The sequence below is a fragment of the Mobula birostris genome, chromosome 4 (genome assembly GCF_030028105.1).
Source record: "Mobula birostris isolate sMobBir1 chromosome 4, sMobBir1.hap1, whole genome shotgun sequence".
NCBI classification, from domain to species: domain Eukaryota; kingdom Metazoa; phylum Chordata; class Chondrichthyes; order Myliobatiformes; family Myliobatidae; genus Mobula; species Mobula birostris.
In genome coordinates this window covers 117818683-117832757 of record NC_092373.1, presented here as the reverse complement: position 1 = coordinate 117832757, position 14075 = coordinate 117818683, and positions in this window count along the sequence as shown.

Here is a 14075-nt window from a genome sequence, read left to right as displayed (position 1 = left end):
ATCAGCCCGTGCTTAGATCAATCAAACTTCGCTCTCGCTTCAGGTGGAGAGGTTCCAAATCTACCTCTTCTCCTTTTCTCCAACATTTCCCTGCTCCGCATGCTGCAACTCAGTCTCAAAAATGCCTCGATCTTGCTCTGACTTTGTCTCATACCCGCACGCTTTGACCCTTGATTCAGCCTCACCTTCAGTTGCCTCTTCCTTGTTTGTAGTGATTGTTTACCAGAATTTTTTTTTACAGAGAAAGTGTTAGTTATTGTTTTTGGAACCACTATAAAGTTGTCACCTGCTTTCAGCAGAGCCATCTTAATCTGGAAGCTCTTGTGGGAGAATCTAGATCTGGGGATAAATGTTTAAACATAGCTAATTCCCAGTTAAGACAAAGATGAGGTATAATATTTTCTCTCAGATAGTTATGAGTCTCTGGAACTCCATTCTTCAAAGAGTTGCGGAAGTAGAGTCTTTGAAATTTTTAAAGTTAGTTCTGGATAGACCATTGATAACAAAGGGTGGATGGTAACCAGAGGTTGTTAGGAATGTGAAGTTGTAAGATTATCAATGCATTAATTGGATAGTGGAGCAGGTTTGAAGATCCAAGTGGCCGAGCCCTGCTCCTATTTCTCCAACTAATTTTGAGTATTGCATTGTATGTATTTAATAACTGGGAAAAGGGATCAAAATTGACTAAAGGATTTGATGGTATACTGGGAAGATAATTCATGCACCATGATTATTTAATCACCATTCAGTGCAAGAAAAAACTGCAGAAAACACTTAAGATAAATAGCAATTATGCAAATATAATTAAATTTCTAACAAATGCTACTTCTGAACAAAATTTAGTAGTGGGTTAATCATATTTCATCGACTTATCATGAAGAAACTGGATAATCAGGGGAATGGTTTAACTCTGAAGTGGCATCTATTTGATGTGATTGGAAAATCTACTTTAAGGGAACAAACAGGAAGCTGCACTGTGTACACAAAGCCAGATTTGAACTGAGCACTGCTAGTATCAGGCTTCCTGATGACAAGCTGGTGGAAGAGTATCAGAGGGAACCGGGATTGCCCAGTTTTGGGTTACAATCAGATTAGCCACATTATATTTAAGTAATAGAATTAACATAAACCTTTTGTTTTCAAACTCATTGAAAAAGGCACTTGTTTTAAGTTGTAGAGATCAACAGTTCAAGATGAGCTCTGTTGTATGATTTAATCTAGATTTTGTTTAGCAGTACTGTAGGCATTATACTGATCTTGAATTTAAATTGAATCAACTAGTTTTCAGGCTCCTTGTCAGAAATCTGAGGCAACTCCTCATGCTTAGGCCATTGACTTAATTTTACATTGAATTATACACTTTCAATTTGCAACTTCAAAATGAGACGTGTGCATGTTTCTAATTTTGAGAAAAAAACATTTCTGTCATGAAATTACCAGATGTGCTACAATAACAAAAATAATGACAATACCAATCTTGCCATAGCTTAAGATCAAAGAATATTCAGCTATGAAAACTTCAGGTGGTTACAGTTCCTTCCCAGGTTGTGAACCCTTGACTTATGGACAGCCTTACATGTGAAAAAGCTCCCATAAATATTATTAAGTTCAAATGAGAACCAGCCTATAGAAAAACATGTTTTCAAGTAACCTCCCCACAATAATCAGACACCAGTGTCTCTTAAGGAGAAAGGCCACCTATTTCACTGCAGGAGTTCACCTACATGAGTTGATTTGGAAACTGATAAGCAATTGCTTCAACTGATATTAGTGCATTGATCTTCTACTAAAACTATATAACATCAACTGAAACTTCAAGCCATTGAAACCAACAATTTAGTGAGTGACATCCTGATTTTCTACCATAGCAATTAGGCAGGGAAAGCAACAAATAACTGCTTGTGCTAATTGAGACTCATCTACACCATTCATTACAATATGGTGGAGGTTTGGCTGCAGAACAATATTGACCAAATTGGGACACCATGATCTTTAAAAAAGGAATCTGTTTGTAACCCAGGGGCAGCCTTACTGCACCTGCCGGCATTGACCAACCTGTAGCTGCTGAGACCCAGGGGAGAACACATAGCTTGCAAATGATGGTGGCTCCTAACACCATTGCAGGTCCGTTTGCCACGTCTGCTGGCTGCGGTGGGTAAACGGAATGGCTCTCCTTTTTAAGACATCCAATCATTTTCACTTTAGGCTTTTTGTAAAAGCCAGGGTAGATGAAAAGATGCAGCAGGGTTGTCTGGTTCAGATCACCACCCCTTTGTCATGACCCCATGTTACTCAGCTCTGGTTCCTTCCTGTACTCTGACTCATCGCCATTGGAGATATGGCCCACTATGGTGGTATCACCTGCAAACCTGTAAATGGAGTTAGAGCAGAATCTGCACACACAGATGAGTGCACAAGGAGAAGAGCTGAGGACATAGCCTTGTGGAACATCACCGTTGAGAGTAATCATAGCAGAGATGCTGCTACCTTACTGGATCCATTTGTGTTGACTTCCAGGTTTCTGTGTTCTGTGATGAGCTTGCTTAGAACTATAGTGTTGAAGGTAGTTCCGTAGTCTAACATAATTGGCTTTACTGTCTAAATGCTCTAGAAAACATAGAAAATAGGTGCAGGAGTAGGCCATTCGGCCCTTCGAGCCTGCACCGCCATTTATTATGCTCATGGCTGATCATCCAACTCAGAACCCTGCACCAGCCTTCCCTCCATACCCCCTGATCTCCCTAGCCACAAGGGCCATATCTAACTCCCTCTTAAATATAGCCAATGAACTGGCCTCAACTGTTTCCTGTGGCAGAGAATTCCACAGATTCACCACTCTCTGTGTGAAGAAGTTTTTCCTAATATCAGTCCTAAAAGGCTTCGCCTTTATCCTCAAACCGTGACCCCTCGTTCTGGACTTCCCCAACATCGGGAACAATCTTCCTGCATCTAGCTTGTCCAATCCCTTTAGGATTTTATACGTTTCAATCAGATCGCCCCTCAATCTTCTAAATTCCAACGAGTACAAGCCTAGTTCATCCAGTCTTTCTTCATATGAAAGTCCTGCCATCCCAAGAATCAATCTGGTGAACCTTCTTTGTACTCCCTCTATGGCAAGGATGTCTTTCCTCAGATTAGGGGGACCAAAACTGCACACAATACTCCAGGTGTGGTCTCACCAAGGTCTTGTACAACTGCAGTAGTACCTCCCTGCTCCTGTACTCGAATCCTCTTGCTATGAATTCCAGCATACCATTCGCCTTTTTCACCGCCTGCTGTACCTGCATGCCTACTTTCAATGACTGGTGTATAATGACACCCAGGTCTCGTTGCACCTCCCCTTTTCCTAATCGGCTACCATTCAGATAATAATCTGTTTTCCTATTTTTGCCACCAAAGTGGATAACTTCACATTTATCCACATTAAATTGCATCTGCCATGAATTTGTCCACTCACTCAACCTATCCAAGTCACTCTGTATCCTCTTAGCATCCTCCTCACAGCTAACACTGCCGCCCAGCTTCGTGTCATCCGCAAACTTGGAGATGCTGCATTTAATTCCCTCATCCAAGTCATTAATATATATTGTAAACAACTGGGGTCCCAGCACTGAGCCTTGCAGTACCCCACTAGTCACCGCCTGCCGTTCTGAAAAGGTCCCGTTTATTCCCATTCTTTGCTTCCTGTCTGCTAACCAATTCTCTATCCACATCAATACCTTACCACCAATACCGTGTGCTTTAAGTTTGCACACTAATCTCCTGTGTGGGACCTGGTCAAAAGCCTTTTGAAAATCCAAATATACCACATCCTCTGGTTCTCCCCTATCCACTCTACTAGTTACATCCTCAAAAAATTCTATGAGATTTACCAGACATAATTTTCCTTTCACAAATCCATGCTGACTTTGTCCGATCATTTCACCGCTTTCCAAATGTGCTGTTATCACATCTTTGATAACTGACTCCAGCAGTTTCCCCACCACCGACATTAGGCTAACCGGTCTATAATTCCCCGGTTTCTCTCTCCCTCCTTTTTTAAAAAATGGGGTTACATTAGCCACCCTCCAATCCTCAGGAACTAGTCCAGAATCTAATGAGTTTCGAAAAATTATCACTAATGCATCCACTATTTCTTGGGCTACTTCCTTAAGCACTCTGGGATGCAGACCATCTGGCCCTGGGGATTTATCTGCCTTTAATCCCTTCAATTTACCTAACACCACTTCCCTACTAACATGTATTTCGCTCAGTTCCTCCATCTCACTGGACCCTCTGTCCCCTACTATTTCTGGAAGATTATTTATGTCCTCCTTAGTGAAGACAGAACCAAAGTAATTATTCAATTGGTCTGCCATGTCCTTGCTCCCCATAATCAATTCACCTGTTTCTGTCTGTAGGGGACCTACATTTGTCTTTACCAGTCTTTTCCTTTTTACATATCTATAAAAGCTTTTACCATCAGTTTTCATGTTCCCTGCCAGTTTTCTCTCATAATCTTTTTCCCCCTTTCTAATTAAGCCCTTTGTCTTCCTCTGCTGAACTCTGAATTTCTCCCAGTCCTCAGGTGAGCCACTTTTTCTGGCTAATTTGTATGCTTCTTCATTGGAATTGATACTATCCCTAATTTCTCTTGTCAGCCACGGATGCACAACCTTCCTTGATTTATTCTTTTGCCAAACTGGGATGAACAATTGTTGTTCATCCATGCAATCTTTAAATGCTTGCCATTGCATATCCACCGTCAATCCTTTAAGTGTCATTTGCCACTCTATCTTAGCTAATTCACGTCTCATACCTTCAAAGTTACCCCTCTTTAAGTTCAGAACCTTTGTTTCTGAATTAACTATGTCACTCTCCATCTTAATGAAGAATTCCACCATATTATTGTCACTCTTACCCAAGGGGCCTCTCACAACAAGATTGCTAATTAACCCTCCCTCATTACTCAAAACCCTGTCTAGAATAGCCTGCTCTCTAGTTGGTTCCTCGACATGTTGGTTCAAAAGACCATCCCGCATACATTCCAAGAAATCCTCTTCCTCAGCACCTTTACTAATTTGATTCACCCAATCTACATGTAGATTGAAGTCACCCATTATAACTGCTGTTCCTTTATTGCACACATTTCTAATTTCTTGTTTAATACCATCCCCAACCTCACTACTACTGATAGGTGGCCTGTACACAACTCCCACCAGCGTTTTCTGCCCCTTAGTGTTATGCAGCTCTACCCATATCGATTCCACATCTTCCCGGCTTATGTCCTTCCTTTCTATTGCATTAATCTCCTCTTTAACCAGCAACGCTACCCCACCTCCTTTTCTTTCATGTCTATCCCTCCTGAATATTGAATATCCTTGAACGTTGAACTCCCATCCTTGGTCACCCTGGAGCCATGTCTCTGTGATCCCAACTATATCATAATCATTAATAACAATCTGCACTTTCAATTCATCCACCTTGTTACGAATGCTTCTGGCATTGACACACAAAGCCTTCAGGCGCTCTTTTACAACTCTCCTAGTCCTTATACAATTATGTTGAGATGATTCTAAGGCCAGGGAGATGTTGTCCGCTGTAGACCTGTTTAGGCAGTAGGCAAATTGCAATGGATTAAGGTCATCTAGGAGGCTGCACTTAACATGTGCCATGACCAGTCTCTCAATTCACTTCATTGTCAGAACCACTGGGCAGTAGCCATTAAGACACTTTACCTTGTTTTTCTTAGGTAGTAGAATAATTGTAGTCCTCTTAAAGCAAGTGGGAATCTCATATTGAAGCTGGGAGTGGTTAAAAATGTCTCCAAATACCCCCACCAGTAGATCTGCCCATGATCTAAAGACACAGCCAGGTACGCCATCCAGGCCAGATGCCTTCACACTTTGAAAGACTGATCTGCAAAGGTGACTATAGCTTCGGGGGACAGAAGGCTGTTGGATGGGTGGGTGGTAACATTCCAATCCACATCTGTTCCAAACATGTGAAACCCCCTGGATTCCTTAGCTGCGTAGGTCTAGGAGGACAACCTCTGGCCCCGCCAAACTCATGAAACTGAGGCGCACCCTGGTTTGTGTGGATGCTGTGTCATTTGCAGACAATGCACTGCATACAATTAAAGGAATTATATTTATGAATCTTAACTGACCGGTTAGTAAAGAATATCAAAAAGAAAAGGGCCCATTCTAATTAAACAGTCAAATGTGCGCAAGTTGAAGCTCATCTTGAACTTCCCTGTCACTCACGTGCTGGGCCCTCTGTCAACGTGAAAGCACACACCACCTTCTGAACGTCGCTTATAATTCATCTGGAACAAACGGGTCTCCCACCAGATCATATGCTACAACTGGTTCTCCTCAGCATCTGCTCTCTTCATTTCATCTCAAACAAAAGCCCCAAACCCAACTTTAGTTTCCCTCACCAGGGAAACCTCCCCTTAATCTGACCATCCTATCGGATTGCACACATTTCTCCTCTCTCTTATCTTCAACAGTAACCCAAGCAAGCATGAAAACAGAAAGACTGCTCCTACAGAGCTGTCATAATTAAATACATACAGCATAACAGTAAAAATATGAACCAGGGCATTACACCTGGATCGAGAAGGGATGTGCTGTTTTCTGGTGATGCTACCTGATTTCATTTTGTTGAGTGTTAGATCATATAAAGTTGAATTGGCATAAGAGGCCTCACGCAGGTCTAAGAGCAAGAGATTTGAAAAGGAGCTTTGGTGGGATTTTGGCTTTTTTCGGCAGTGCAGTCACCGTCAAATTGGAGTGAAAGTAAAAAAAGCTTTCACAGGATTTTGGCCTTTTCTTTGGCAGTGCAGTCATGATTCATTAGCAGGGGCAAATAAAAAGTAGGTAGGGACAAGCAGAGTGGCCATATTTTGGAGCGGCCAATGTATGAGTGGACGAGGGTTAGAGTGGGAAAGCTTTGAATAATCCTGCTTTGATGAGGTAAGTGGTTGGTGAGTTTCTTCTTCATTCTTCGTTCCTGATTCTTCATCTGTTAGTGAATAGTTAGAGCAGTGAGAATAGCTCCAAGGGCTGTTCTTTGTGTGAGATATGGGAAGTCTGGGAAACCTCCAGCCTCCTGGACAATCACATTTGCAGTAGTTGCACTGAGTTGCAGCTCCTCAGAGAACATATTAAGGAACTGAAGCTGCAGCTCGATGACCTTTGGCTCATGTGGGAAGCAGAGGATTTATAGGAAGGTAAATTGCTGGAGGCAGGTAAATGGGTGACTGTCAGGAGGGAGAGGAAATGGACAGCCAGTACTGGGTATCCCTGTGGCTGTTCCCCTCAATAATAAATATACTCTTGTAGAGGGGAATGACCTACCAGGGGAGAACCACAGCAACCAAGTCTCTGGCATGGAGTCTGGTGCTATGGCTCAGAAGGGAAGGGGGGGAGAAGAGGACTGCAGTAGAGATAGGGGATTCTATAGTTAGAGGAATAGCTATGAGATTCTGTGGACATAATAGAGACTCCCGGATGGTATGTTCCCTCCTAGGTGCCAGGGTCTAGAATGCCTCAGATGAGGTTCACAACATTTTAAAATGGGAGGGTAAACAGCCAGAAGTCTTGGTACAAACTAGCACCAATGACATAGGTAGGAAAAGAGAGGAGATCCTGAAGAGAGAATTTAGAGAGCTGTGAAGAAAGCTGAAAAGCAAGACCCCCAGGGCAGCAATCTTTGGTTTGCTACTTGTGCCACTCACCAGTGAGGGTGAGAGTAGGATGATTTGGCAGATGAATGCATGGCTGGGGAACCAGTGTAGGGGGCCGGGGGTCAGATTTCTGGATCACTGGGATCTCTTCTGGGAATGTAAGACCTGTGCAAAAGGGGCAAATTACACCTGAAACCAAGGGGGACCAATATCCTTGCAGGCAGGTTTGCTAGAACTGTTGAGAAGGGTTTACACTAATTTGGCAGGGGAATTGGGCTGTTTGTTTGCAAGCAGAGGAAGTGTGCAGTGAGGCAATCTGGAAGGACAGGCAGATGACAGGATAAAATTGCATTCAGTGGGATGTGTTGCCTTCTAACATGGGGACAAAATCAAAAAGGGTGACAAATATAGGACTGAAAGCATTATATTTGAATGCATTCAGTATACAGAATAAGGCAGATGATCTTGTAGTACAGTTAGAGATTGGCAGGTATGATGTTTTGGGCATCACTGTGTCATAATTGAAAGAAATTATAGTTGGGAGCTTAACATCCAAGGATACACATTGTATTGAAAGGGCAGGCAGGTAGGCAGAGGGAGTGGTGTGGCTCTGTTAGTAAAAATAAGTCCTTACAAGGAGGTGACATAAGATCAGAAGATGTTGAATCTTTCTGGGTACAATTAAGAAACTGCAAGGCTAAAAAGACCCTGGTGGGAGATATACACAGACCTGTGAACAGAAGCCAGCATGAGAGCTAAAGTGGGAGATAGAAAAGGCATCAATAGTCATTGGGGGGGGGGGATTTCAATATGCAGCTAGATTGGGAAAATCAGGTTGGTGTTGGATCCTGAGAAAGTATTTGTAGAATTCCTACAAAATAGCTTTTTGGAGCAACTTCTGGATGAGCCCACTAAGGGAAAGGCAATTCTGGATTGGTTGTTGTGGAGCTTAAGGTAAAGGGCAGCAGAGATCACGGAGGGGGAGCAGTGAGAGTGGGTTTGTTGTAGTGTGGATGAAATCACTGGAGAGACAGAGTCACTGGTAGGTACAAAGCAGCTTCTTTATTCGACACAACAAGGTACAGCAGGCATCTTACGGACGGAGACGCTTTCAGTAGAAAGGTCTGCTAGCCCAATGTGGGCTCGATATTTATATGTTAAACACAAAGGCAATCACTACTTAAAAAGTTATAGACAATGCTTCCTTTTGAAGCTACATATAAAACATCACACCTTCTGAATTCATCCTTTCCTTCCGACGCCAACATGGCCGGGTTGGTATCCACAACCTTTAGGAAAGCAAATTAAATCCACAATACAGTTATTTGGCATTTTACGTGCTAACATAGAAGACAATTAATATTTATAAAGTATAGATAATACTGTCTTCGAAACTACGGCATCTGGTCAAACTACAGTGCCAGAAGCATCTGGTATTCACACCTTTTTAGGAAGCGCATTGTTGTGGACTCAATCCACAGTACTTTGTCAAATAGAAGTCTGGTGGCCAAAGTGTAAACAAATCATCTACCCAAAAAAACTCACTCTAACAGGTTTTACTGAACTCCTGCAAAGGGAAGATTTAAACTTCTTTAAACCTTTGAAATCAAAGTAATACACATAAAATTCTGAAAGGACTGTGCAGGCCAGGCAGCATCTATGGAAAAGAGTAAACAATCAACTTTTAGGGCCGGGACTGGTGAAGTCCTGATGAAGGGTCTCGGCCCAAAACATTAACTTTTTCTTCTTTTCTATAGGTGTTGCTTGGTCTGCTAAGTCCCTCCAGAATCTTGTGTGTATTACTTTGATTTCCAGCATCTGCTGATTTTCTCTTGTTTAAGATTAAGAATCCGTTAGGATGCGGTGATCATAATATGATAGAATTCACCTGGCAATTTGAGAGGGGGAAGCTAAAGTCAGATGTATCAGTATTACAGTGGATTAAGGGGAATTACAGAGGCATGAGAGAAGAGCTGGCCAAAATTGATTGGAAAAGGACACTAGCAGGGATGATGACAGAACAGCAATGGCTGGAGTTTCTGGGAATAATTCAGACGGTATACAACAGATACGCCCTAAAGAAGAAGTGTAGGATGACTCAACTGTGATTGACAATGGAAGTCAAAGCCAACATAAACACAGAAGTGACGACATGTAATAGAGCAAAAATTAGAGGGAAGTTAGAGGATTGGGAAGCTGTTAAATACCAATAAAAGGGCAACTAAGAAGGCGTAAGAGCAGAAAAGATGAAATATGAAAGTAAGCTAGCTAATAATATAAAAGAGGATATCAAACATGTTTTCAGATATACAGTATAAAGAATAAAAGAGAGGTGAGTGTGAATATTAGACCATTGGAAAATGATGCTGGAGAGGGAAACAAGGAAATGGCAGATGAACTGAATAAGTATTTTGCATTATTCTTCACTGTGGAAGATACTTGCAGTATGCCAGAAGTTCAATAGTGTAACGGGGCAGAAGTGAATATAGTTGCTAATACGAGGGAGTAGATGTTTGGGAAACAGAAAGGTGTGAAGGCAAATAAATCAACTGGACAAGAAGGACTACACGCCAGGGTTCTGAACGAGGTGGCCGAAGAGATTGTAAGGTCATTAGCAATTATCGTTCAAAAATCAAGAGGTAGCAGCATAGTTCCAGGTGACTGGAAATTGCAAATGTTATTCCACTCATGAAGAAGGGAGGGAGGCAGAAGAAAGGAAATTATAAGCCAATAAACCTGTCCTCAGTGTTTGGAAAAGTGTTGGAGTCAATTGTTAAGGATGTGGCTTTGGGATATTTGGAGGCACATGATAAAATAGGTCAAAGTCAACATAGTTTCCTTAAGGGAAAACCTTGCCTGACAAATCTGTTGGAGTTGTTTGATGGATTAACAAGCAGGATAAACAAAGTAGAATCAGTGGGTGTTACTTACTTGGATTTTCAGAAAGCCTTTGACAAGTTGCCACAAATGAGGCTGCTTAGCAAGATAAGAGCCCAAGGTATTACGGGAGAGATACTGGCATTGATAGAGTACAGTATTAGCTAATTGGCAGGAGGCAAAGAATGGAAATAAAAGGAGACTTTTCTGTAAACACAGAATACTCTGCAGATGCTGGGGTCAAAGCGACACTCGCAACACACTGGAGGAACTCAGCAGGTCGGGCAGCATCCGTGGAAACAATGAGTCGACGTTTCGGGCTGGAACCCTTCGTTCGGACTGTAGAGGGAAGGGGCGGAGGCCCTATAAAGAAGGTGGGGGGAGGGTGGCTGATTGGCTGCCCGAGACTGGTAGTGTTCCACAGGGGATGGTGTTGGGACCCTTTCTTTTTATGTTGTATGTCAATGATTTGCTTGATGGAATTGATAGTTTTCTGGCCATGTTTGTTGACGATACGAAGATAAGTGGAAGGGTCAGTAGTGTTGAGGAAACAGGGAGGCAGAAAAAGGGCTTAGACAGATTAGCAGGTTAGGCAAAGAAATGGGAAATGGAGTACAGTGTTGAGAAGAGTCTGGTCATGCACTTTGGTAGGAGGAAGTGCATGACCAGACTCTTCTCAACATAGATAACAAGAAACTTCAAAAATCCAAGGTGCAAAAGGACCTGGGATCCTTGGTGCAGGATTTCCTAAAGGTCGATTTGCAGGTTGAATTGGTGGTGAGGAAGGCCAAAGTAACGTTAACACTCATTTTGAGAGGACTAGTATATACAAGCAAGGATATAGTGCTGAGTCTTTATAAGGCACTGGTGAGGCCTCAGTCAGAGCTTTGTGAGCAGTTTTGGCCACTTTACCTATGAAACGATGTGCTGATATTGCAAAACGTTCAGAGAAGGTTCACAAGAATGATTCCCAGAATGAAAGGCTTATCATATGAGGAGTGATTGATGGCTCTGGGCCTTTACTTCCTAGAATTTCGAAGAATGAAAGGGGATCTTATTGAAACCTATCATATGTTGAAAGGCCTCCACAGAGTGGATGCAGAGAGGATGTTTCCTATGGTGGGGGAGTCTGGAACCAGAGGACACTGCCTCAAAATAGAGGGACATCCATATGAACAAAGATGAGGAGGAATTTCTTTAGCCAGAGGGTGTTGAATCTGTTGCCACAGGAGGCTGCAGGAGCCAGATTATTGGATGCATTTAAGGTGAGGTTGATAGTTTTATGATGACTCAGGATGTGAAAAGTTATGGGGAGAAGGCAGAAGAATGGGGTTATGATAGAAATAGATCAGCCATGATGAAATGGTGGAACTGATTCAATGGTCTTCTGGGTTTAAACCCTGCCATGACTGATCACTAGTATGGGTTTGACTTGTGGACTGGTATTACCTCTTGGTATCTCTGTTAGCTTTACTGATGTTACATCTTGATTTCCTGTAGAAGTCAGTGTCAGCTGATTTGATTGCTGCAGTCCAAGACTCCACCCTGCCCCTCCCCCATCACACCCTTCCTCATCTGGGTCCACCTATCACCTATCAGTCCATGCGTCACCCATCCCTGTCACTTCTTTCCATCAGCTATGTCCCCTCTACCCTCTCACCCTTAATGCAGGTTCTTAACCTGACACATCCACCCTCTCTCTGCCTCCACATTTGCTGCCTGACCCATTGAGTTTCTCTGGTAGTTTGTTTCTGTTTTTCTCTAGATTACTGCATCAGCAGACTCTTCTGTCTTCAGCTTACAGCATATCCTAAGTTATCCCCCATCTGATATTGAAACCATTGGCCGAATGTTTCTTTTCCCTGTGAATGTGAGAGCCAATGTGAACTGCTCAGAGGGTACATTATCACTCAGCACAGATGGAGACAGGTTTCCTACCAAACAATGTGACTGTATTACAGATATAAAATTAAATCAAATAAGGAAAGGTTGTTGTTCACTATTTAATATACTGTATGCAGGGCTTGAAGATAAAGTTTCCTCAAAAAATCATTGGTAAATAAACAGGGGAAAATCATCTTGGCCTTTGTTATCTATTATCTACTCACACCCTTAAATATGCTTGGTATGATCCAGTCTGCTTCCAACCACGCTCTGGTCAACACACTCCTCAATAATCAAATGGTCCTATCAAGCTCAACAGATCTCCAAGCACCATTGGCCATTTGCTGAACACCATTTTCTCTCTGAATATAATCTGGGCCTCTTCATCATTGCTGACCACTCTTATCCTTACCTTACCTACTCCTAACTATCTCAAACATTCAAAAAGTTCAAAGCTCAAAGTACATTTATTATCAAAGTATGCATACATTTTACAGCCTTGAGATTTGTCTCCTTACAGACAGGCACTAAACAATAGAAACCCAAAAAGCCCATAAAAATTAAGACCATCAAACCCCCAATGTGAAGAGAAAATAAAAACAATAAACGTAAGCAAATAGCGCTCTGAACTGAAGTCCACGGAGAGTCCATCTCCTGTGCTTATACAATGATAAAAGGATGCCTCTATTCTGAACCTCACCCGGCTTCCAGTCTGATCTGCTCCCTAATACAATTTTTTTCATACTGATCTTGTCAACCGAGCAGCCTATCCACAGCCCCCTCAGACTGACAGTCCAACTGCCTGTGGGCAGGATCCCAATTAAAAGGAACCTGACACAGGAATTCCGCAAAAATTCAGAAGATCTACTTATGGGATTTCTCAGCCTCAAAGCAGCACCTTCACTTCTACTACCACAATTCTCTCACCACAGTCTCACCATAGGTTAAAGCTAGATTACAAAGTAGGTTGCTTACGCTACATTATCAGAATCAAAATCAGAACCAAGTTTAATGTCACTGGCATATGTCATGAAACCTGTTGCTCTGCAGCAGCATTGTAATGCCATACATAATAACAGAAAACAGAACTGTGAATTAAGTAAGTACATATACATTAAATAGTTAAATTAAATAAGTAGTTTAAATAGAACATTTTTAAAAAATTAGTGAAGTAGTGTTAATGGGTTCAATGTCCATTCAGAAATCGGATGGCAGAAGGGAAGAAGCTGTTCCTGAATCATTGAGTATGTGCCTTCTGACTCCTGTACCTACTTTCTGATGGTAGCAATGAGAAGAGGGCATGTTCTGGGTGATGGGGGTTCTTAATGATGAATGCTGCCTTTTTGAGACATCGCTCCTTGAAGGTGTCCTGGATACTACGGAAGCTAGCGCCCACGATGGAGCTGACTAAGTTTACAAGTCTTTGCAATGTATTTCGATCCTGTGCAGTAGCACTACCACCCCCCTCAGCCCGCCACAATACCAAACGACGATGTAGCCAGTTCGAATGCTCTCCACATACATCTGTAGAAGCTTGCGAGTGTCTTTGGTGACATACCAAATCTCCTCAAACTCCTAATGAAATACAGCTGCTGTTGTGCCTCCTTTATATCACTGATATCTATCCATATCTATCCTGCAC